The following is a 21617-nucleotide window of genomic DNA, read 5'->3' as shown; positions in this document are numbered from 1 at the left end:
AGTTCGTTCGTTCTTTCTTTCTTTCTTTCTTTCTTTCTTTCTTTCTTTCTTTCTTTCTTTTTCTTTCTTTCTTTCTTTCTTTCTTTTCTTTCTTCCTTCCTTCCTTCTTTCCTTCCTTCCTTCTCTCTCTCTTTCCTTTCTTTCTTTCTTTCTTTCTTCCTTTCTTCCTTCCTTCCTTCTTTCCTTCTTTCCTTCTCTCTTTCTTTTCCTTTCTTTCTTTCTTTCTTTTTCTTTCTTTCTTTCTTTCTTCTTTCTTTCTTTCTTTCTTTCTTTCTTTCTTTCTTTCTCTTTCTTTCTGTCTTTCTGTCTTTCTGTCTTTCTTTCTTTCTTTCTTTCTATTAAGGATTTAACCCCCTTGTACACAATTCACTCTTTTTAAAGAAAAAAACTGAGGCTGGGCATGGTGGCTCAAGCCTGTAATCCCAGCACTTTGGTAGGCCAAGGTGGGTGAATCACAAGGTGAGGAGTTCGAGACCAGCTTGGCCAACATAGTGAAACCTCGTCTCTACTAAAAACACAAAAATTAGCTGGGCGTGGTGGCGGGCACCTGTAGTCCCAGCTACTCCAGAGGCTGAGGCAGGAGAATCGCTTGAACCCTGGAGGTGGAGGTTGCAGCGAGCCCAGATCGCGCCACTGCACACCAGCCTGGGCAACAGTGTGAGACCCAGTCTCAAAAAAAAAAAAAAAAACCCCGGGCGCGGTGGCTCACGCCTGTAATCTCAGCACTTTGGGAGGCTGAGGCGGGCAGATCACGAGGTCAGGAGATCTAGACCATCCTGGCTAACACGGTGAAACCCCGTCTCTACTAAAAATACAAAAAATTAGCTGGGTGTGGTGGCGGGCGCCTGTAGTCCCAGCTACTCGGGAGGCTGAGGCAGGAGAATGGCGCGAACCCGGGAGGCAGAGCTTGCAGTGAGCCGAGATCTTGCCACTGCACTCCAGCCTGGGTGACAGAGCAAGACTCCGTCTCAAAAAAAAAAAAAAAAAAAAAGATAAGAGGCCGGGCGTGGTGGCTCATGCCTGTAATCCCAACACTTTGGGAGGCCAAGGCAGGTGGATCACCTGAGGTCAGGAGTTTGAGACCAGCCTGGCCAATATGGCGAAACCCCATCTCTACTAAAAATACAAAAATCAGCCGGGCGTGGTGGCAAGCACCTATAATCCCAGCTACTTGGGAGGCTGAGATGAGAGAATCACTTGAACCTGGAAGGTGGTGGTTGCAGTGAGCCGAGATCACGCTACTGCACTCCAGCCTGGGTGACAGAGCGAGACTCCATCCCCCCCAAAAAAAAAAAAGATAAGAAAAGAAAAGAATTGAAATGTAAGGCTGTGTAAGGTTTGTTTTTAAACTACATAGTGTCTTTTCTTTTTTTTGTATAGTTAACATATTACTGAATGTGTCTTTAGATAGCCCTGTCCTGACAGTATTTTCTGTTTTTTTTTTTTTTTTTTTTTTTTTTTTGAGACGGAGTATTGCTGTGTCAGTCTGGCTGGAGTGCGGTGGTGTGATCTCGGCTCACTGCAACCTCCACCTCCCAGGTTCAAGCAGTTCTCCTGCCTTAGCCTCCCAAGTTGCTGGGATTACAAGTGCATGCCACCACACCCGGCTAACTGTTTTGTATTTTTAGTAGAGACGGGGTTTCACCATGTGGGCCAGGCTGGTTTTGAACTCCTGACCTCAAGTGATCCACTTGCCTTGGCCTCCCAAAGTGCTGGGATTACAGGCATGAGCCACTGCGCCCAGCCTCTTGGTGGTATTTTCAACAGCCACTAACCTTGCCTGGTATAATATGGGGGTTGTAAATTGCAATGGAAATTTAAAGCAGGTTCTTGGTGCACAGCACAAATTAGTTATATATGGGGATGGTAGGTTTTTGGGTTTCTTTCTTTTTTTTTTTTTGAGACGGAGTCTCGCTCTGTCGCCCAGGCTGGAGTGCAGTGGCCAGATCTCAGCTCACTGCAAGCTCTGCCTCCCGGGTTTGCGCCATTCTCCTGCCTCAGCCTCCTGAGTAGCTGGGACTACAGGCACCCGCCAACATGCCCGGCTAGTTTTCTTGTATTTTTTAGTACAGACGGGGTTTCACCGTGTTAGCCAGGATGGTCTTGATCTCCCGACCTCGTGATCCGCCCGTCTTGGCCTCCCAAAGTGCTGGGATTACAGGCTTGAGCCACCGCGCCCAGCCTGTTTTTTTTTTTTTTTAAGACTGAGTCTCGCTCTGTTGCCCAGGCTGGAGTACAGTGGCGCAATCTCAGCTCACTGCAAGCTCTGCCTCCTGGGTTCAAGCAATTCTCCTGCCTCGGCCTCCTGAGTAGCTGGAATTACAGGCACCCGCCACCATGCCCAGCTAATTTTTGTATTTTTAGTAGAGATGGGGTTTTGTCATGTTGGCCAGGCTGGTCTTGAACTCCTGACTTCAGGTGATCCTCCTGCCTTGGCCTCCCAAAGTGCTGGGATTACAGGCATGAGCCACCGTGCCTGGCCTAGGTTTCTTTTTTTTCTTTTTTCTTTTCTTTTTTTTTTTTTTTTTTTGTGGTCAGTGCATACATATCACACATACACTGCGGTTTTACAAAATAAGAGACAAAGATTTGAGTCAAATGCAAAAGTTTAGATGCTCACCCCATGGTCCTTTCCTCCAGGGAAGTCCCCAATCCCTGAGCCACCCCAGGCGACTGCTGGGCTGGCAAGAACTGAGAAACCCCAGGCCTCTTGCTCCTCCAGAGTTGCAGGGGGACAAGGCAGGAACCCCAAAGGTCCTGAGACCCTGAGCTTGGAGACTGCCCCTCTTTTCCTGCAGCCTCTTCCTGTGTCCCCAGCCCTGCACCCCCATCCCTTCCCCCAACTCTGCTGGCCCAGCCCTGGCCTCCCTCCCGCCACTCACTTCCGGAGGATGCCCCAGCCTGTTGCAGACATGGGGGAAGTCCAACCTGGCTGGGGATGTCACAAGGGGGCAGGGTTACAGCTATTTCTTTTATTATTTATTTATTTTTATTTTTTCTGAGATGGAGTCTCGCTCAGTTGCCCAGGCTGGAGTGCAGTGGCACAATCTCAGCTCACTGCAACCTCCGCCTCCCGGGTTCAAGCAATTCTCCTGCCTCAACCTCCCAAGTAGCTGGGATTACAGGCGCATGCCGCCACGCCCACCTAATTTTTTGTATTTTAGTAGAGACGGGGTTTCACCATGCTGCCCAGGCTGGTATCAAACTTCTGAACTCAGGCAATCTGCCCACCTCGGCCTCCCAAAGTACTAAGATTACAGGCGTGAGCCACCGTGCCTGGCCAGCACTGTCTTATTTCTAGTTCATACTCTAAATGTTCATACTTGACTCACCCCGGTCTATCTCTAGCCACAGGCCTCCACCACCCAGCCCACCAGCCCACATCTTCACTGACACAGATACCAGGCAGGCTTCCTTCAAGGCAACTGTTTTTGCCCATTCTCTTTTTTTTTTTTTTGAGACGGAGTCTCACTCTATCGCCCAGGCTGGAGTGCAGTGGCCACATCTCAGCTCACTGCAAGCTCCGCCTCCCGGGTTTACGCCATTCTCCTGCCTCAGCCTCCCGAGTAGCTGGGACTACAGGCGCCCGCCACCTTGCCCGGCTAGTTTTTTGTATTTTTTTAGTAGAGACGGGGTTTCACGGTGTTAGCCAGGATGGTCTATGATCTCCTGACCTCGTGATCCACCCGTCTCGGCCTCCCAAAGTGCTGGGATTACAGGCTTGAGCCACCGCGCCCGGCCTAGCCCATTCTCAACCAGAGCCCACAGCCTCGCACAGACACACAGGCTTGGAGGGCCACTAACTCACTGCCAGACCTTGGGCAAGTCGCTCCACCTCCCTGATCCTGCCCTTCTGTATCTAAAAAGTGTAGTATTAAAGGAAAATGCATCTGTCTGCACGAAAGCAGAAACACAGCTCCTAGGTTCTGGTTCCAGCGGCTCGCAGGTTGTGTGACTTTGGGCCAGTGTCCTAACCTCTCTGGGCTTCCGTTTCCTCACCTGTCGAAGAGAAATTCACAGGACCCACTTCACAAGGCTGTTGCAGGATCAGATGAGTTCATTTAAAAGTGTCTGCAGCCTGAGCAACCTAGTGGCACCCCAACTCTAACAAAATTTAAAATGTGGCATGCACCTGTAGTCCCAGCTACTTGGGAGGCTGAAGATGGCTTGAGCCAGAGAGCTGGAGGCTGCAGTAAGCTATGATCATGCCACTGTACTCCAGCCTGGGTGACAGAGCAAGACTCTGTCTTGTGTGTGTGTGTGTGTGTGTGTGTGACGGAGTCTCGCTCCGTCACCCAGGCTGGAGTGCAGTGGCATGAGAGATGAAATACACCCCAGCCAGGTGTCTGCCTTGCAGCTGGGACTAGCTTCTCCCCACACTTCCTCCTGTCTTTACCCAAGGGGCCTTCAACTATCGTGCACCTCCCATCTGAGCAGACACCGAGGACATCCCGTCTCCAGCCCAGACACACCCTCTGAGCTTCCTTTATGTGCGCCTCCCAAGTAGCTGGGACCGAAAGCACGTGCCACCAGGTCAGGTTTTTTATGTTGTTGTTGTTTTGTTTTGTTGTTGTTTGTTTGTTTTTTGTAGTGATGGGGTCTCTCTATGTGGCCCAGGCTGGTCTCAAACTCCTGCCCTTAAGCAGTCCTCCCACATCGGCTTCCCAAAGCATGGGAATTACAGGCGTGAGCCACTATACCACTACAGCGGGCCAACTTTTGTTTCAATAGAGCCCCTTCTCTCCTCCACAGCTCCTCTTTGCACCCACCCACCCCCTCAGCTGAGGGACACTTCCTCTTTGGGATCTCACTCATGCCTTGAACATCCTGTTCTCACCCACACCTCCCCATCAAATGCACCCAACACTGACCTGGATTAACCAAGAAGCCTACTCATTAGCTTCAGCTCAGTGATCCCAGAAAAGAAACCCCTCTAATTAAACACGCACGAAAACCCCGGAACAGAGGTGAAAAGCGTTCATGGGAAAGAACTATATCTTCTGGAAAGTACTAATTATGACAATGAATCCATTCGATGTTGTAGTTAACAAGATGCGGGCTATAATGGAAATTACAAGCTAACTCTCAAAACCAAAAAAGAAATTAATTCATTGAAAGTTTTTTTTTTTTTTTTTTTTTTGAGGGGAAGGCATTTTTTCCCTCTGCAAATTGGTGTGCAATAGTTTACGTTGAACTTTCCAGTATGATTCTAGAGAGTCAATTTTGGGAAAAATGAACGCATTAAAAAAAAATGCTTGTAGGGTAGTATGGTTTGAATTGCGTCCTGCAGAGAGATTTGTTAAAGCCGGGCCCTTGTGAATTTAACCTTATTTAGAAACAGGGTCTTTGCAGTTGTGACCAAGTTAAGATGAGGTTATCCTGGATTAAAGTAAGATATGATCCAATGATTGCTGGCCTTCTAAGAAGGTCATGCATGGCCTGAAGTGGTGGCTCATACCTGCATCCCATCTACTCAGGAGGCTGAGGTGGGAGGATCATTTGAGCCCAGGAGGTCCTGGCTGCAGTGAGCTATGATCTCACCACTGCACGCCAGCCTGGGCCACAGACCAAGACACTATCTCTGAAAAACAAAACAACAGAAAGAAAAGAAAAAAAAAAGCCAGCCAGGCACAGTGGCTCATGCCTGTAATCCCAGTACTTTGGGAGGCCAAGGTGGGCAGATCACAAGATCAGGAGTTGGAGACCAGCCTGGCCAACATGGTGAAAAACCCTGTCTCTACTAAAAATACAAAAAAAAAAAAAAAAATTAGCCAGGTATGGTGGCACATGCCTGTAATCCTAGCTACTTGGGAGGCTGAGGCAGGAGAATCCCTTGAACCCAGCAGGCGTAGCTTGCAGTGAGCCGAGATCGCACCATTGCACTCCAACCTGGGCGACAGAGCAAGACTCCGTCAAAAAAAAAAAAAAAAAAAAAAAAAAGGCCTTTCCTACACTCTTATTTTTAATTTTTATTTCTCTTGAGACAAGAGTCTCACTCTGTCACCCAGGCTAGAGTGCAGTGGTGCAATCACAGCTCACAGCTCACTCCAGCGTTGAACTCCTGGTCTCAAGTAATACTCCCACCTCAGCCTCCCAAAGTGCTGAGATTACAGGTATGAGCCATGGGGCTTAGCCAAGAAAGGTTTTTTTGGGGGAGTAGGTCGGGGCTGATGTACAACTGAATGCACAGGAAAGGCCTTTCTAAGAATAAAATAAACATAAAAGTTACCAAAGGACTGGGTGTGGTGGCCCAGTCCTGTAATCTCAGCACTTTGGGAGACTGAGGCAGGTGGATCACCTGAGGTCAGGAGTTCGAAACCATCCTGACCAACATGGTGAACTCTGTCTCTACTAAAAATGCAAAAATTAGCTGGGCATGGTGGTACACACCTGTAATCCCAGCGGGAGGCTGAAGCAGGAGAATCTCTTGAATCTGGGAGGCACAGGCTGTAATGAGCCAAGATCACGCCACTGCACTCCAGCCTGGGTAACAGAGCGAGGCTCCATCTCCAAAAAAAAAAAAAAAAAATGGAGGAAGAAGATTGCAGCTCATAGAATAAGAAGTAATTTCCTTGGCTGGGCGCGGTGGCTCAAGCCTGTAATCCCAGCACTTTGGGAGGCCGAGATGGGCGGATCACAAGGTCAGGAGATCGAGACCATCCTGGCGAACACGGTGAAACCCCGTCTCTACTAAAAAATACAAAAAAAACTAGCTGGGCGACGTGGCGGGCGCCTGTAGTCCCAGCTACTCGGGAGGCTGAGGCAGGAGCATGGCATGAACCCAGGAGGCGGGGCTTGCAGTGAGCTGAGATCCGGCCACTGCACTCCAGCCTGGGCGACACAGCAAGACTCCGTCTCAAAAAAAAAAAAAAAGTTTTATTTTAGAGACAGGGTCTTGCTCTGTTGCCCAGTCTAGAGGGCACTGGTGCAATCATAGCTCACTGCAGCTGCAAACTTCTGACTCAAGTGATCCTCCTCCCTGAGCCTCCTGAGTAGCTGAGACCACAAGTGGACAAGATCCACTTAAAAATAAATATATAGAAAGACGGAATCTTGCCGGGTGTGGTGGCTCAAGCCTGTAATCCCAGCACTTTGGGAGGCCGAGACAGGCGGATCACGAGGTCAGGAGATCGAGACCATCCTGGCTAACACGGTGAAACCCCGTCTCTACTAAAAATACAAAAAACTAGCCGGGCGACGTGGCAGGCGCCTGTAGTCCCAGCTACTCGGGAGGCTGAGGCAGGAGAATGGCGTAAACCCGGGAGGCGGAGCTTGCAGTGAGCTGAGATCCGGCCACTCTACTCCAGCCTGGGCGGTAGAGCGAGACTCCGTCTCAAAAAAAAAAAAAAAAAAAAAAAAAAGAAAGATAGAATCTCACTATTTCCCAGGCTCATCTCAAACTCCTGACCTCAAGCCATCCTCTGGCCTTGACCTCCCAAAGTGCTGGGATTACAAGCATGAGCCACCCTGCCTGGCCCTGAGATCCAGTTTTTAAATACAGAGATGTTCAACCTCACTCGAAATAATAAAAATGCAGGCTGGGCACAGTGACTCACGCCTGTAATCCCAGCACTTTGGAAGGCGGAGGCAGGTGGATCACCTGAGGTCAGGAGTTCAGGACCATCCTGGCCAGCATGATGAAACCCCGTCTCTACTAAAAATACAAGAATTAGCCGGGCGTGGTAGCAGGCACCTATAGTCCCAGCTACTTGGGAGGCTGAGGCAGGAGAATCGCTTGAACCTGGGAGGCAGAGGTTGCAGTGAGCCGAGATCACGCCATTGCACCCCAGCCTGGGGGACAAGAGCGAGACTTCGTCTCAAAAAAACAATAAATAAATAAATAAATAAATAAAATTAAAAATGCAAATGCAAATGAGAACTACATACTTTTAAACCTCTGAGTTAGCAAAGATTAGAATGTTTGATAACATGTGGAGGCTGAGTCTTTTGTGGGGAAACCTTTGGCAATAGTTATCCAAGATACACCTGCTCACACCCTTTGACAAGTAATTCCACTTCTAGGAATTTACTGATGAGATCTGTTCATGCTGGGTTGACATATGACCTCTGCAGCAGGTTATTCGTTTCATCGTTGCTTGGATCAAAAACAACCACCTAGACTGGGCGTGGTGGCTCATGCCTGTAATCCCAGCACTTTGGGAGGCCAAGGCGGGTGGATCACCTGAGGTCAGGAGTTCGAGACCAGCCTGACCAACATGGGAAAACCCTGTCTCTACTAAAACCACAAAAATTAGCCAGGCATGGTGGCGGGCGCCTGTGATCCCACCTACTGGGGAGGCTGAGGCAGGAGAATGGCGTGAACCCGGGAGACAGAGATTGCAGTGAGCCAAGATGGTGCCACTGTACTCCAGCCTGGGCAACAGAGCAAGACTCGCTCCCAAAAAAAAAAAAAAAAAAAAAAACCTCCTGGGCTCAAGCGATCTTCCCACCCTGGCATCCCAAAGTGCTGGGGTTACAGGCTCGAGCCGTCCCAGCTGGCCTAAAATGGGAAGTTGAAGTGCACCGGCTTCACGGAGAAGGCCGGGTGTGTCCATCTCTTTACATCACTTTGCACAACCCCAGCAATGACCAGCTTGTCACTGCTCCAGGACAAGATTTGTCACTGCCCTTTCCTCACCCAGGGTTCTAGGGCTGTGATTCAGCTCAGCCACTGGGAACCTCAGGTGGGTGCAGGGCCTGGCTTGGCAGGAGCCATCGTCAACGAGAACCGGTTAGCCTGCTGGACTTATGCTGGGTTGCCAAGTGCCCTGGGGAGCTGGGCAGGGGCCAGGTGGCAGGTGAGGGAGATCAGGTGCCAAGTACCTACTCTGGGCAGATGAGGATATTTAGGCATGGAGCAGGGGGGACCCTTGGAGAAAGGTGAGCAGAGGAGGTGACCCTCACTGCCACCAACCAGGCTCTAGCCTTCCCTCATCCCCTGAGCTCTGATAATGTTACTTCTAAATCTCCCTGGAATCCCTCCCTCTCCTCCTGTCCATCACCCCCGAACCAGGCCCCAGGTCCTCCCATCCAGCTGCCCATGGTGGAGTGACACCTTTCCCAGCCTCCCACAATGTTCTTTCCTAATTTTAAGTCCAACTGTTGGCCAGGTGCGTTGGCTCATGCCCATAATCCCTTGCGGGATCACTTGAGGTCAGGAGTTCAAGACCAGCCTGGCCAACATGGTGAAACCCCATCTCCACTAAAAATATAAAAATTAGCCGGGCGTGGTGGTGGGTGCCTGTAATCCCAGCTACTTGGGAGGCCGAGGCAGGAGAATCACTTGAACCTGGGAGGCAGAGGTTGCAGTGAGCTGAGATTGAACCACTGCACTCCAGCCTGGATGACAGAGTAAGACTCCATCTCAAAATAAATAAGTCCATTGGTGCCTCTCCCTGGGGAGAACCCAGGAGGGCTTATTGTGGCTGGGCCAGCCCTGCTGTCCTCCCAGGAAACTCCCTCTCAGTATAGTTCCCCCACCCGCTCATTTCTCAGGGCTCAGATGTCACCTCTTCCAGGAAGCCTGCCCTGAACACCCACTCACTCTCAAGCTTGAGGTCCGGCCTGAGCTCCATGCTCAGGGATTAGGTGGAAGGTAGGGACAGGCAAGAAGCTGCCCAACTGCAGAAAGTGCAGCCTGAGTCCCTTCCTGCTTGGCTGACTCCAGGTGTTTTCCTCCAGCTTCCCAACATTTTACCTTCCAACTGAACTCTCTTCCCAGCCCTGGCCCGCCTGGGTCCTCTTTTGAGCTCCCCTACTCCGCTTCTCTGGAATCCTGGGGCTTCTCCCCTGGGGCTTGGACTCCACCATTCCACCATGTATCCTGTATTATATTATCATTATTATTTATAGATACGGGGGTCTCACTATGTTGCCCAGACTGGTCTTTCTTTTATTTTGAGACGGAGTCTCACTCTGTCACCCAGGGTGGAGTGTAATGGCGTGATCTCGGCTCACTGCAACCTCTGCCTCCCGGGTTCAAGCCATTCTCCTGCCTCAGCCTCCTGAGTAGCTGGGATTACAGGCGCCACCACCATGCCCGGCTAATTTTTTGTATTTTTAGTAGAGACGGGGTTTCACCATGTTGGCCAGGCTGGTCTGAAACTCCTGACCTCGTGATCTGCCCACCTCAGCCTCCCAAAGTGCTGGGGTTACAGGCGTGAGCCAGCACGCCCGGCCTCCTTTATTTATTTATTTTTTTAAATGAGACAGGATCTCACTCTGATGCCCAGGCTGGAGTTCAGTGGCATGATCATAGCTCACTTCAGCCTTGACTTCTGGGCTCAAGTGATCCTCCCACCTCAGCCTCCTGAATAGCTGGGACTACCGGAGCACACCACCACACTTGGCTAATTTTTGTAGTTTTGGTAGAGATGGGGCTCTTGCCATGTTACCGAGGCTCGTCTCAAACTCCTGAGCTCAAGCAATCCACTCACCTCAGCCTCCCAAAGTGCTGGGATTACAGGTGTGAGCCACCAAGCCCGGTCATATATTATTATTAATACAAACAAATGTCATGCTCTGAGCACCCTGGAGGGTGCAACGCACGATATTCAATAGCTCCCTAATCACAACAACTGAGAAAAGCTGCCTTTTTATCTTTCTTTTCCAGGCATGCAAACAAGCTCTTGGAGAGAAGGAGAGGAGAAAATAAACAGGTGAATACGGTGGGGTGGGGTAGAGTAGGCAATGGAGGAAGAAGGGGACTGAGGCTGAGGGAGAATGATGTTATGCTTTTGAAAAGGGAAAGAGGCTGGGACATGGCAGCTCTCGCTTGTAATCCCAGCACCTTGGAAAGCAGAGGCAGGAGGATCACTTGAGCCTAAGAGTTCCAGACCACACTGAGCAACGTAGACCCCACCTCTACCAAATATATATATATATTTTTTTAATTGAAACAGTCTCCCTGTTACCCAGGTTGGAGTGCAGCAGTGTAATTTTGACTCACTGCAACCTCTGCCTCCTGGGTTCAAGCGATTCTCCTGCCTCAGACTCTCAAGTAGCTGGGACTACAGGTGTGCACCACCATGCCCGGCTAATTTTTTGTACTTTTAGTAGAGACGGGGTTTCACTGTGTCTCCTGGGTTCACGCAATTCTACTTCCAGCTAATTTTTGTGTTTTTAGTAGAGACGGGATTTCGCCATGTTGGCCAGGCTGGTCTCGAACTCCTGACCTCAGGTGATGCACCTGCCTCATCCTCCCAAAGTGCTGGGATTACAGGTGTGAGCCCCCACGCCCAGCCTCTAACAGATTTAAAAAAAAAAAAAGAAAAAGAAAAAAAGAAAAGAGAAGGCCAGTCGTGCTGGCTGACGCCTGTAATCCCAGCACTTTGGGAGGCAAGGCCGGCAGATCACGAGGTCAGGAGTTTGAGACCAGTGTGGCCAACATAGTGAAACCCCGTCTCTACTAAAAAAAAAAAAAAATGAATACAATAAAAAAAATTAGCCCTGTATGGTGGTATGCGCCTGTAATCCCAGCTACTCGGGAGGTTGAGGCAGGAGAATCAAGTGAACCTGGGAGGCGGAGGTTGCAGCGAGCTGAGATCGCGCCATTGCACTCCAGCCTGGGCTACAATTCGAGACTTCGTCCCCCTGCCAAAAGAAAGAAAAGAGAGAGAGAGAGAGAGAGAGAGAGAAAGAAAAGAGAAACAGTGTAGCAGAGGGAAAGCTAAGTGCAAAGGCCAGGAGTCTGAACTTGGAGGGACAGGTTCTTCCACACTTGCAACAGAGGTCTCTTGCCTCCCTGACCGCCCCCGCCGCGCCCGCTCCCCGCGCCCCTTTTCTGTGAGGAAATAAAATCTCAGCTTGCCTAGGGCCCTATGGCCAGGGAGGCCTCAACTTCACCCCGATGGGTCTTGGGTCTGCTGAGCTGAGTCAGAGAAAGATTTATTATCCCCATTTTACAGAGGCTTATTGTCTCTGTAAGGTGAAGCCACTTGCCCAGAGGACACGAGGTGGGCCAGCGACTCTGAAACCCCCTGGGACTGTCCTCTATTCAGGGATCGCCCAGGCTCCCTGCGCTGCTGAGATCCGGTCATTTTCGGTTCTATCAGGCAAGCGGGGGACCCAGCCCCCACTGCTGCTGCCCTCAGCCAAAACCAGGGCTGTGCCACCACCCACCCGGCCTATCTCCCATCTTATCTCCCCAGCTCTGCCGCCTGACCCCTGCACCCCACCAAACCGCAGCCTTTGCCCAGATGCCCTCACTTTCTCGGTTGGCCCCCGCGCGCGCCTCGGGCGAACCCCTGGACTGGCCCTCCTACAGGGCCCCAGAGTCGGGGTACCCAGGGTGGCCGATGAGGCCTGGAGAAGTCTGGGCCTCCCCTGTGCACCACCCAACTGCGCGCCCCAGAGGCTCAGGGCGCCCCAGGAGTGTGGGGGTATGGACAGATGAGCGGAGCCAGAGCATCTCCGGCAGAAGAGGGGACCCGGGAGGGGACCGGGGAGACAGCGAACAAGGGTGAAGCCGGGGCGGACGGAGCGCGCAGCGGACAATGCTGGGTTCAAAGGCGAGAGATAAAGCGCAGGCTTGAGACGCGAGGCTGGACCCGGGCCAGGCGCGCAGCGGGGCAGAGATGGGCGGAGCGGGAATGGGGGGCGGGGTCAGGGGCTAGGGAGAGGCCTAGTTGCGCCGAGGGGGACAAGCGCCTGGGGGACCCCGCGCCCACTCCAGGCCCTGCCCCTCCAAGTTCCCCGCCCCGCGCCAGACCCCGCCTCTCCAGGGCCCCAGCCCAGCGCCAGGCCCCACCGTTCTGAGGCGCGAGCCCCGCCCAGGCCCCGCCCCCGCAGCCCCGCCCCGGCCTCCCCCGACTCAATCCTTTTTTCCCCTGCTGGGGGCCGAGGCCAGGCCGGGAGCAGAGTCCGGTTGCCTGGAGCGGGCTTCGCGTGCCTGCAGTTGCTCCGGGTACCCCGCCAGGCGCGCCGTCCCCAGCCCCGCCGTAGGCTCTCGGTGCGTTCTGCCGCCTGCGCCCCCAGGTAAGCGAGCGCCCCGCGCTGCGAACACCGCCCCGGACGCCACCTTCACGGCTGGCCCCGGCCCCGCCTCCGCAGCCATGGCGGTCACAGGCGGCCCCCACTCGCAACTGGGCTCCAGCCCCCATCACCCCGCCGGGGACTGTCCCCCTCGGGGCTCCCCATCTGGGCCGTCTCCCCGAGCGGTCCGCGCTCCCCCACGAGGGCCAGGGTGCTGCGGGTGTCGGAGGATGCGGCTGCGAAACGGGCAGGAGCGAGTAGGGGCGATCCTGGCCTCGTGACGCGGGCGAATTCGGATGTGTGAGCCGGGGGAGCGCCCCGTGCCCCCGACGTGCCAGGGCTGGGGACGCAGCTGGGACCCTGGCCTTGGAACCCGCAGCCCGGCCGCGTAGACGGCTTCTGAGAACCGCTTAAACGCGTCATTCCAATCCGGAGCTAACGCATCAGGCGGCCGGGGTGAGGTGGAGGTGCCCAGGTGGGGATAATATCATTTGGCCTGGTTGGACCATCCAGCGAGGGCTTTTTAGGCCCAGGAAACAGCAAGATTGTGGGGCAGGGCCCAGCCGGGAGTGTGTGCCGAGCAGAAAAGAGGCCAGCGTGGCTGAAACGCGGAGAAGGGAGGGTCGGAGGTGGAGAGAGAGGTTTGCCGGGGTCTGGGAAGCGGCGAGGAGAGTGTGGAACCCGTTCTCAGGGCGGTGGGGGCCAGGGAGGCTTGGAACAGCAGGTGCATGGCGTGATCGGATTGTGTCTTAAGAATATCCCGTAGCCGCTGTGATGGGGATATTTGGAAGGGGGCTGCTCGCCTGACCTGGCTGGAAGGTGTGATAGGAAGTGGGTGAACTGAAAATTCGCTTTGGCAGAGGAGCGTCATCTAATTCTGTCTGTTTGCAAGTGAGGCGTGGGGAACCGATATAGAAGAGGCTTTCATTGCTGGGATGGGAGACCTGGGGAGAAGCCACTCTGGGGGACACAGGGAGGCAGGCAGGGAGAGGCTGTTGTGGTTTGCAAAACCTATGAGATGGGGGAATGCACCCATCGACTCCAGTGTGAGCTCAGGCAAGAGCTCGGCCATCTGAGCGCAGAGGCCAGGGTGACCCCACTGGGGGGACCTGGGTCTGTTATATGGGGATAGGGTTCCTGGACTGTGGAACTGCCTTTGAAGCCCTCGGCCTCCCCAGCCTCAAATGGGTCTGCCTTCCCTGAGCAGCTGCTGTGAATAAACACAGAAGTGGAGCTGGAGGGCTGACTAGAAGCCTTATTCAGTGCACCTGGGCCCCAGCAGGCCCAGCCAGGCGTGGAGGAAGAGGCAGTGAGGACTTTTCTTACCTGCTTTTCCAGCTCACCCACTGCCAGCAGAGGTACTTTGAGCCTGGGCAGTGGGTGGCGGGGGTGGCGGCCTTGGTCATTGAACCGGCTGTAGGGCCCCCCAGGGAAAGGTTGCTGAACCTCAGTTTACCCATCTGTAAAATGGGTATGTGAGCCCTGGCAGTGTTCATGGATCAATGAAAACCGAGGTTAGGCAGATCTTGGTAGCAGCCACACCCCTAAGGAACCGTGGAGGGCTCTAATGCCCGGTGAGAGTTTTCGGATGTGTGGACTTCCATTTTCTCCTCTGAGAAATTCACAACAGGGTCCACCTACCGACCCAGGGCTGTCTGCAGGTTGAATAAAGCGGTTGGACCAGTGCCTGGCACAGAATGTCTTGGCTCAGGAGCCACTGGGATGCCTGTAGTTGGCAGGAGAAGTGGGCCCAGGTCCCCTCCTCCCACCGGTAGGATGGCAGAGAAAGGCAGGTGCCTTGGGAGCTCGCTGCCCTGCCCCTTTCTCTGAGAACCACAAGCTTCTCCCTTTCCCATCGGCTGGGCTTAAACCTGACCACCCCCCACCCCCAGCCACGCGCAAGCCCTGTCCTGCCACTTTGAGTTGAGGGCCTCTGGGCTACTGACTTCACCACCTCGTGCTTCAGTTTCTCCACCTGTAAAATGGGATAATAGCAGTCATGACCTATAGGTAAAGAGCTGAACACGGTGCCTGGCTGGTGGTGAATACTTGCTAAACAGGCTATTAAAATATCACGAGAATATCACAGAGCTGGAGGCTATTAAAATATCACAGAGGAGCCAGGTGCAGTGGCTCACACCTGTAATCCCAGCAATTTGGGAAGCTGAGGCGGGCAGATCACCTAAGGTCAGGATTTCGAGAACAGCCTGGCCAACATGGTGAAACCCCGTCTCTACTAAAATACAAAAATTAGCCGGGCATGGTGGCATGTACCTATAATCTCAGCTACATGGGAGGCCAAGGCAGGAGAATCTCTTGAACCTGGGAGGCGGAGTTTGCAGTGAGCCGAGATCGTGCCACTGCACTCCAGCCTGAGTGACAAAGTGAGACTATCTCCCAAAAAAAAAAAAAAAAAACAGAGTCATGCCTAGGGCCAGGGGGAGTCCAGAGAAGTCACCTGACTCAGCCTAAGGAGGAGTCAGGGAAGGCCTCCTGGAGGAGGTGACAGTTGGCTGGGTCACTAAGGGTGAGGAGGAGTTCACCAGGCCAAGAGACCAGTGGGCAAACTGCAGAGGAGAGAAACTGCCAGGGTGCTTGGATGAAAGAACCACAAAGCCAGGGCTGTAAGATCCAGAAGAGGGGAGAGGAGAAAGGGCAGAGCCAGCCTGCTAACCTTAAACAAGTATTTGGCATTATTTAGAGCTCAGGGAACAGACTGCAGGGGTCGAAGGCAGGAGCCTGGAGACCAGGATGGAAGGGACTGCACCAGGATAGGGAAGAAATGATGGGGCCAGACCAGGTGAAGGCGTGGACGGGTGAGACTTGGCTGGATCTTGGAGAGGTATGGAGAGGCCCCGGGGAGGGAGCAGCTGCTCATGGCAGAGCAGCTTTAGGTACAAGTCAGCAATTTGTTCTCAGCATCTGGAAATTGCAATGCCACTAGACACCCAGGTGGTACGGCGTAGGATGGGCTTTGAAGCAAGCTGGGAGCTTGGGAGACAGCAGAAAAAGGGCAGAAGGAAAACCAGGAGTGGGTGGCAAGCTGGGAGCCAAGGAAGCTGGAGCTTTCATAGGAGGAAAGGAACTTGAAACCCCTGTTTGATAATTTAGTAGCAGGCATCTTACTTTTTTTTTTTGGAATGGAGTTTCATTCTTGTTGCTCAGGCTGGAGTGCAGTGGTGCGATCTTGGCCCACTGCAACCTCTACCTCCCAGGTTCAAGCAATTCTCCTGCCTCAGCCTTCTGAGTCGCTGGGATTACAGGCGCATGCCACCATACCCGGCTAATGTTTGTATTATTAGTAGAGATCGAGTTTCACCATGTTGGCCAGGCTGGTCTCGAACTCCTGACCTCAGGTGATCCACCTGTCTTGGGCTCCCAAAGTGCTGGGATTACAGGTGTGTGCCACCGCGCCCAGCCTGTCTCACTCTCTTTTGTGACTGCTCTTTACCAACCCTGTTTTCTTCCCCACGCCTTTCAGTACGGGCTCTTTTCTTTCTTTGTTGTTTTTTGTTTTGTTTTGTTTTTTCGAGATAGGTTCTGGCTCTATCGCCCAGGCTGGGGTATAGGGGTGCAATCTTGGCCCACTGCAACCTCCACCTCTCAAGTTTAAGCAATCAGCCTGGGACTACAGGCATGAGCCACCACACCTGGCTAATTTTTGCAATTTTTGTAGTGATTTTGTAGAGTTTCGCCAGTTGCCCAGGCTGGTCTCAAACTATTGAGCTCAAATGCCTCAGCCTCCCAAAGTGCTGGGATTACAGGCATGAGCCACTGCACTTGGCCTCTTTCTTTCAAAGGCAGAGTCTTGCTCTGTCACTCAGGCTGGAGTGCAGTGGCATGATCATAACTCACTGCAGCCTCAGTCTCCTGAGCTCAAGTCGTCCTCCTACCTTAGCCCCCTGAGAGCTGGGACCACAGGCATGCACCACCATGCCTAGCTAATCGTTAAAAAATTTTTTTGTACAGATGGACGGGGGGAGGGGGGGGGTCTCACTATGTTGCCTGGGCTGGTCTTGAACTCCTGGCCTCAAGCAAGCCTCCAGCCTCAACCTCCCAAAGCACTAGGATTATAGGCATGAGCCACCGCACCTGGCCAAGCACAGGCTTTTCTTTGCCATCCTTGAGTAGGCCCCTCAGACCCATCATGGCTCTGACCAGAGTAGCATAGAGAGGCCTGGCACAGTGGCTCACACCTGTAATCCCAGCACTTTGAGAGGCCAAGGCGGGCAGATCACCTGAGGTTAAGAGTTCGAGACTAGCCTGGCCAACATAGGGAAATCCCGTCTCTACTAAAAATATAAAAATTAGCCCTGTGTGGTGGCATGTTTCTGTAATCCCAGCTACTTGGGAGGTTGAGACAGGAGAATTGCTTGAACCCAGGAGGCAGAGGTTACAGTGAGCTGAGATTGCGCCACTGCACTCCAGCCTGGGTGACAGAGCAAGACACTGTTTCAGAAACAAACAAAAAACAGAGTAGCATAGAAGAGACCTTCCCCTCCCTGAGTCTAGACTCTAGACCTTTGTTAATAGGATGCTGTCACACACACATACACACACTGCACTGCCTGGAGCTCAGTTCAAATTCCCTCCCTACCCCCTCCTGGACTCCTAGAGACAGATTTTAGTCCAGGGTCCCACAACACTGTGTCTGAAGAGTGATCATTTCCTATCAGCCATGCCTGGGGGACTGCTTCTGCCCTGTGCCTGGCCCTGCCTTCCTCCCACCCCTGTCCGTCTGTCTGTCCGTCTGTCTGTCTGTCTGTCATGTGTTCATTCAGCACAGACTTAGGAAGTGTCTGCAATGGGAGGCACTGGGGACAGTCAGCCACAGGAAGCCTTACAGAGCTGATGTCCCTGCAGGGAGAAGGTGACGGGGACAAGGATGAGGCTTGAAGGAGCAGCTAGACATCTGGAGGAACAGTGCTCCGGGCAGAAGGCCCAGCAGGTGCAAAGGCCCTGAGGCTGGAACATGCCTGGTGTGTTGGAGGAACGGCAATGAGGCTGGGGTGGCTGGAGCAAACTGAGCAAAGAGTCATACAGTAGAGAGAGGAGCCGAGGAAGAGGCTGAAGGTCCTTGGGGATCCCCAGTCTAACCACAGCAGACCCTGGAGAGTCCTTGCTCAAGGGGTGAAAGGTTATGGGATCCTACTGCTTTTGCATGGTTACTTTGTCATCCTGTACGTGCAGTGGTCACCTGTGCTGGGGTGCTCGAAACTTGAAGGCTGAGGAAGCTGGCAGGAGGAAGGAGAGGAGGACCACTCAGTGGCCAATGCTTCTCCCTTTCGCCTCCACGCAATGGGGCTCAGCTGAACTGGGAGAGGGAAGTAGCCAGGGAAGTATGCTGATGCGCGTATGGAAGCAGAGGCGGTGAAGGTCAGTGGGGAGAAGAGGGAGGAGGAGGAAGCGGAAGTGGCGGCAGCAGCCAGTGGGCAAGCAGCCAGAGCTGGATGGAGGAGCCAGGACGTTCTCAGATAGGTGACGGGAGCCCTAGGGATGCAGGGATGGCAGCCTCATCAGGGGCCTAGAGGACAAACAGCAAAAGCCAAGCAACAGGGCCAGGCGCAGTGGCTCACACCTGTAATCCCAGTACTTTGGGAGGCCGAGGTGGGTGGATCACCTGAGGTCAAGAGTTCGAGACCAGCGTGGCCAACATGGCGAAACCCTGTCTACTAAAAATACAAAAATTAGCCAGGTGCAGCAGTGCACACCTGTAGTCCCAGCTACTCAAGAGGCTGAGGCAGGAGAATTGCTTGAACCAGGGAGGCAGAGGTTGTAGTGAGTGAGCCAAGATCACACCACTGCAATCCAGCCTGTGCAACAGAAGTGTGATGAAGAGCGAAGAGACATTACTTTATTTTGGGCAGTCAGGGCCCCTCTGAAGAGGTGACATTAGGGCTGGGGCCTGAGTGGGAGTGAGTGATGGGCTGAGACAGGAAGTGGACTTGTTTACTGCCTTTCTGGAAACCCCTCATTCAGCGGGAAGACAGACGTGTCCCTGTAAGTTACAAGGCAGATTAACCAGGGTGCAAGGAAAGCAATCAGAGACACTGAAGGCAAGGAGAGGCTTTTCTTTTTTTTTTTTTTTTTTTTTTTTTTTTTGAGACAGAGTCTCACTCTGTCGCCCAGGCTGGAGTGCAGTGGTGCAATCTCTGCTCACTGCAAGCTCCGCCTCCCAGGTTCACACCATTCTCCTGCCTCAGCCTCCCGAGTAGCTGGGACTATAGGCGCCCGCCACCATGCCTGGCTAATTTTTTTTTTTTTTTTTTTTTTTTTTTTTTTTTTTTTTTTTTTTTTTTTGAGACGGAGTCTCGCTCTGTCGCCCAGGCTGGAGTGCAGTGGCCGGATCTCAGCTCACTGCAAGCTCCGCCTCCCGGGTTTACGCCATTCTCCTGCCTCAGCCTCCCAAGCAGCTGGGACTACAGGCACCCGCCAACTCGCCCGGCTAGTTTTTTGTATTTTTTAGTAGAGACGGGGTTTCGCCGTGTTAGCCAGGATGGTCTCGATCTCCTGACCTCGCGATCCACCCGTCTCGGCCTCCCAAAGTGCTGGGATTACAGGCTTGAGCCACCGCGCCCGGCCATGCCTGGCTAATTTTTTTCTATTTTTAGTAGAGACGGGGTTTCACCGTGTTAGCCAGGATGGTTTCGATCTCCTGACCTCGTGATCCGCCCGTCTCAGCCTCCCGAAGTGCTGGGATTACAGGTGTGAGCCACCGCGCCTGGCTAATTTTTGTATTCTTTTGTAGAGACAGGGTTTTGCCATGCTGGCCAGGCTGCTCTTGAACTCCTGATCTCAAGTCATCTGCCCGCCTCATCCTCCCGAAGTGCTGGGATCTGCATTTGGCCTTTCTTTTTTGTTTTTATTTTTACTTTGAGACAGAGTCTCACTCTGTCGCCCAGGTTGGAATGTGCAGTGGTACAATCTTGGCTCATTGCAACCTTTGCCTCCCAGGTTCAAGTGATTCTACTCCCTCAGCCTCCCAAGTAACTGGGATTACAGGCACGTGCCACCACACCCAGCTAATTCTTGTATTATTACTAGAGATGAGGTTTCACCATGTTGGCCACGCTGGTCTTGAACTCCTGACCTCAGGTGATCTACCCGCTTTGGCCTCCCAAAGCACTGGGATTACAGGCATGAGCCACTGCGCATGACCAAGGAGAGGCTCTTGACCCAGGCTGGGAGTCTTCGAGACTTCCTGGAGGCAGCCACAGGTAAGCTGCCCACTTGAAGGTTTAACCATGCCAGGCATCAGATAATGGAATGCTGAACAGTGACTTAGAGGGAGTGGCCCAGGCAAAGACCTGGCATCTGGGAATGGCATCAGAGCGACATTCCAAAAATTGAAGCAGACTCTGGGAATCCGCCCGTGGAGACCCTAGGCTGAGAACCTCGGAGTCAAGGTGGCTGTGGGAGGGCAGACAGCGAGGCCAGGACAGGGCGGTGGGCTCGACCGGGTCACAAAGGCCTCAAATGCCAGGTCAGGAGCCACAGGGAGCCTCCCAGGAGATCTTGAGGTGGAGAAGGGATAGGCTTGTACTCAGAGCCACTGCGGAGAGAGGGATGGACTCCGTCTGTGTGTAGCCCAGTGGAGGGGCAGTCCTGGACCGTCATCTGAGAGGAAACGCTTTGCCTCCAGTTACACAAACACCTCTGGCCCTTAAAGGGGCTGTGGGTAGCCTCTGCCTCCCCACTGGAGGCCCTTCTCTGTGCTAACCCATCCAACTCAGAGGGCTGACGGAAGACGTGTGCTCTGTGGGGGCTCTCTGTGGCTTCTTTCTTCACTAGATGGACGAGTATCAAGATGGTGACTTGAGGCCGGGTGTGGTGGCTCATGCCTGTCATCCCAGCACTTTGGGAGACCGAGGCAGGAGGATCACTTGAGGCCAGGAGTTCGAGACCAGCCTGGCCAATATGGTAAAACCCCATCTCTACTAAAAATACAAAACTTAGCTGGGCGTGGTGGCAGGTGCCTGTGGTCCCAGCGACTTGGGAGGCTGAGGCAGGAGAATCACTTGAATCCAGGAGGTGGAGGTTGCAGTGAGCCTAGATCATGCCATTACACTCCAGCCTGGGTGACAGAGCGAGACTTCATCTCCCGCAAAAAAAGATGGTGAATTGATTTCACAGAGGACTCCAGCTGCCTGAGCCACCCTGCAGGATAGGAGCAGGCTCTGAGGTCCACAGATTACTAATGTCTCAACCCACTGCCCCCAGCTCCTCTGAGACCCGGGCAGGACTGCAGGCCCATGTAGGTTCAGATGGATGCCTGGAGGCTGGACACAGTGGCTTGCACCTGTCATCCCAACACTTTGAGAGGCTGAGGCTCAAGGAAAGCTTGAGTCCAGGAGTTTGAGACCAGGCTGGGCAACATAGTGAGACCCTATCTCTAGAAAAAAAATTTTTTTTTTTTTTTTTTTTGAGACGGAGTCTCGCTCTGTCGCCCAGGCTGGAGTGCAGTGGCCGGATCTCAGCTCACTGCAAGCTCCGCTTCCCGGGTTTACCGCCATTATCCTGCCTCAGCCTCCCGAGTAGCTGGGACTACAGACGCCCGCCACCTCGCCCGGCTAGTTTTTTGTATTTTTTAGTAGAGACGGGGTTTCACTGTGTTAGCCAGGATGGTCTCGATCTCCTGACCTCGT

The 21617-nt window shown here is 53.1% G+C and overlaps 1 protein-coding gene across 4 annotated transcripts in view; it reads left to right on the top strand.

Annotated features, from left to right (window-relative positions):
- The first annotated feature begins 12770 nt into the window (after positions 1-12770).
- The window catches only part of CERS4 (ceramide synthase 4), a 51843-nt gene continuing 42996 nt past the window's right edge, over positions 12771-21617 (top strand). The window contains exon 1 of one of the 4 annotated variants that reach the window (XM_030936898.1): positions 12771-12975. The gene's annotated coding sequence lies outside the window, so the exon portion shown is untranslated. The remainder of the gene's footprint in view (positions 12976-21617) is intronic. The other 3 variants (XM_030936897.1, XM_030936894.1, XM_030936893.1) reach the window with 3 other exon arrangements.

This window comes from Rhinopithecus roxellana, chromosome 8, assembly GCF_007565055.1.
Source record: "Rhinopithecus roxellana isolate Shanxi Qingling chromosome 8, ASM756505v1, whole genome shotgun sequence".
In the NCBI taxonomy this organism is placed as follows: Eukaryota; Metazoa; Chordata; class Mammalia; order Primates; family Cercopithecidae; genus Rhinopithecus; species Rhinopithecus roxellana.
The sequence above is the reverse complement of the archived record's forward strand: the minus strand, read 5'-3'. Positions and strand labels throughout refer to the sequence as shown.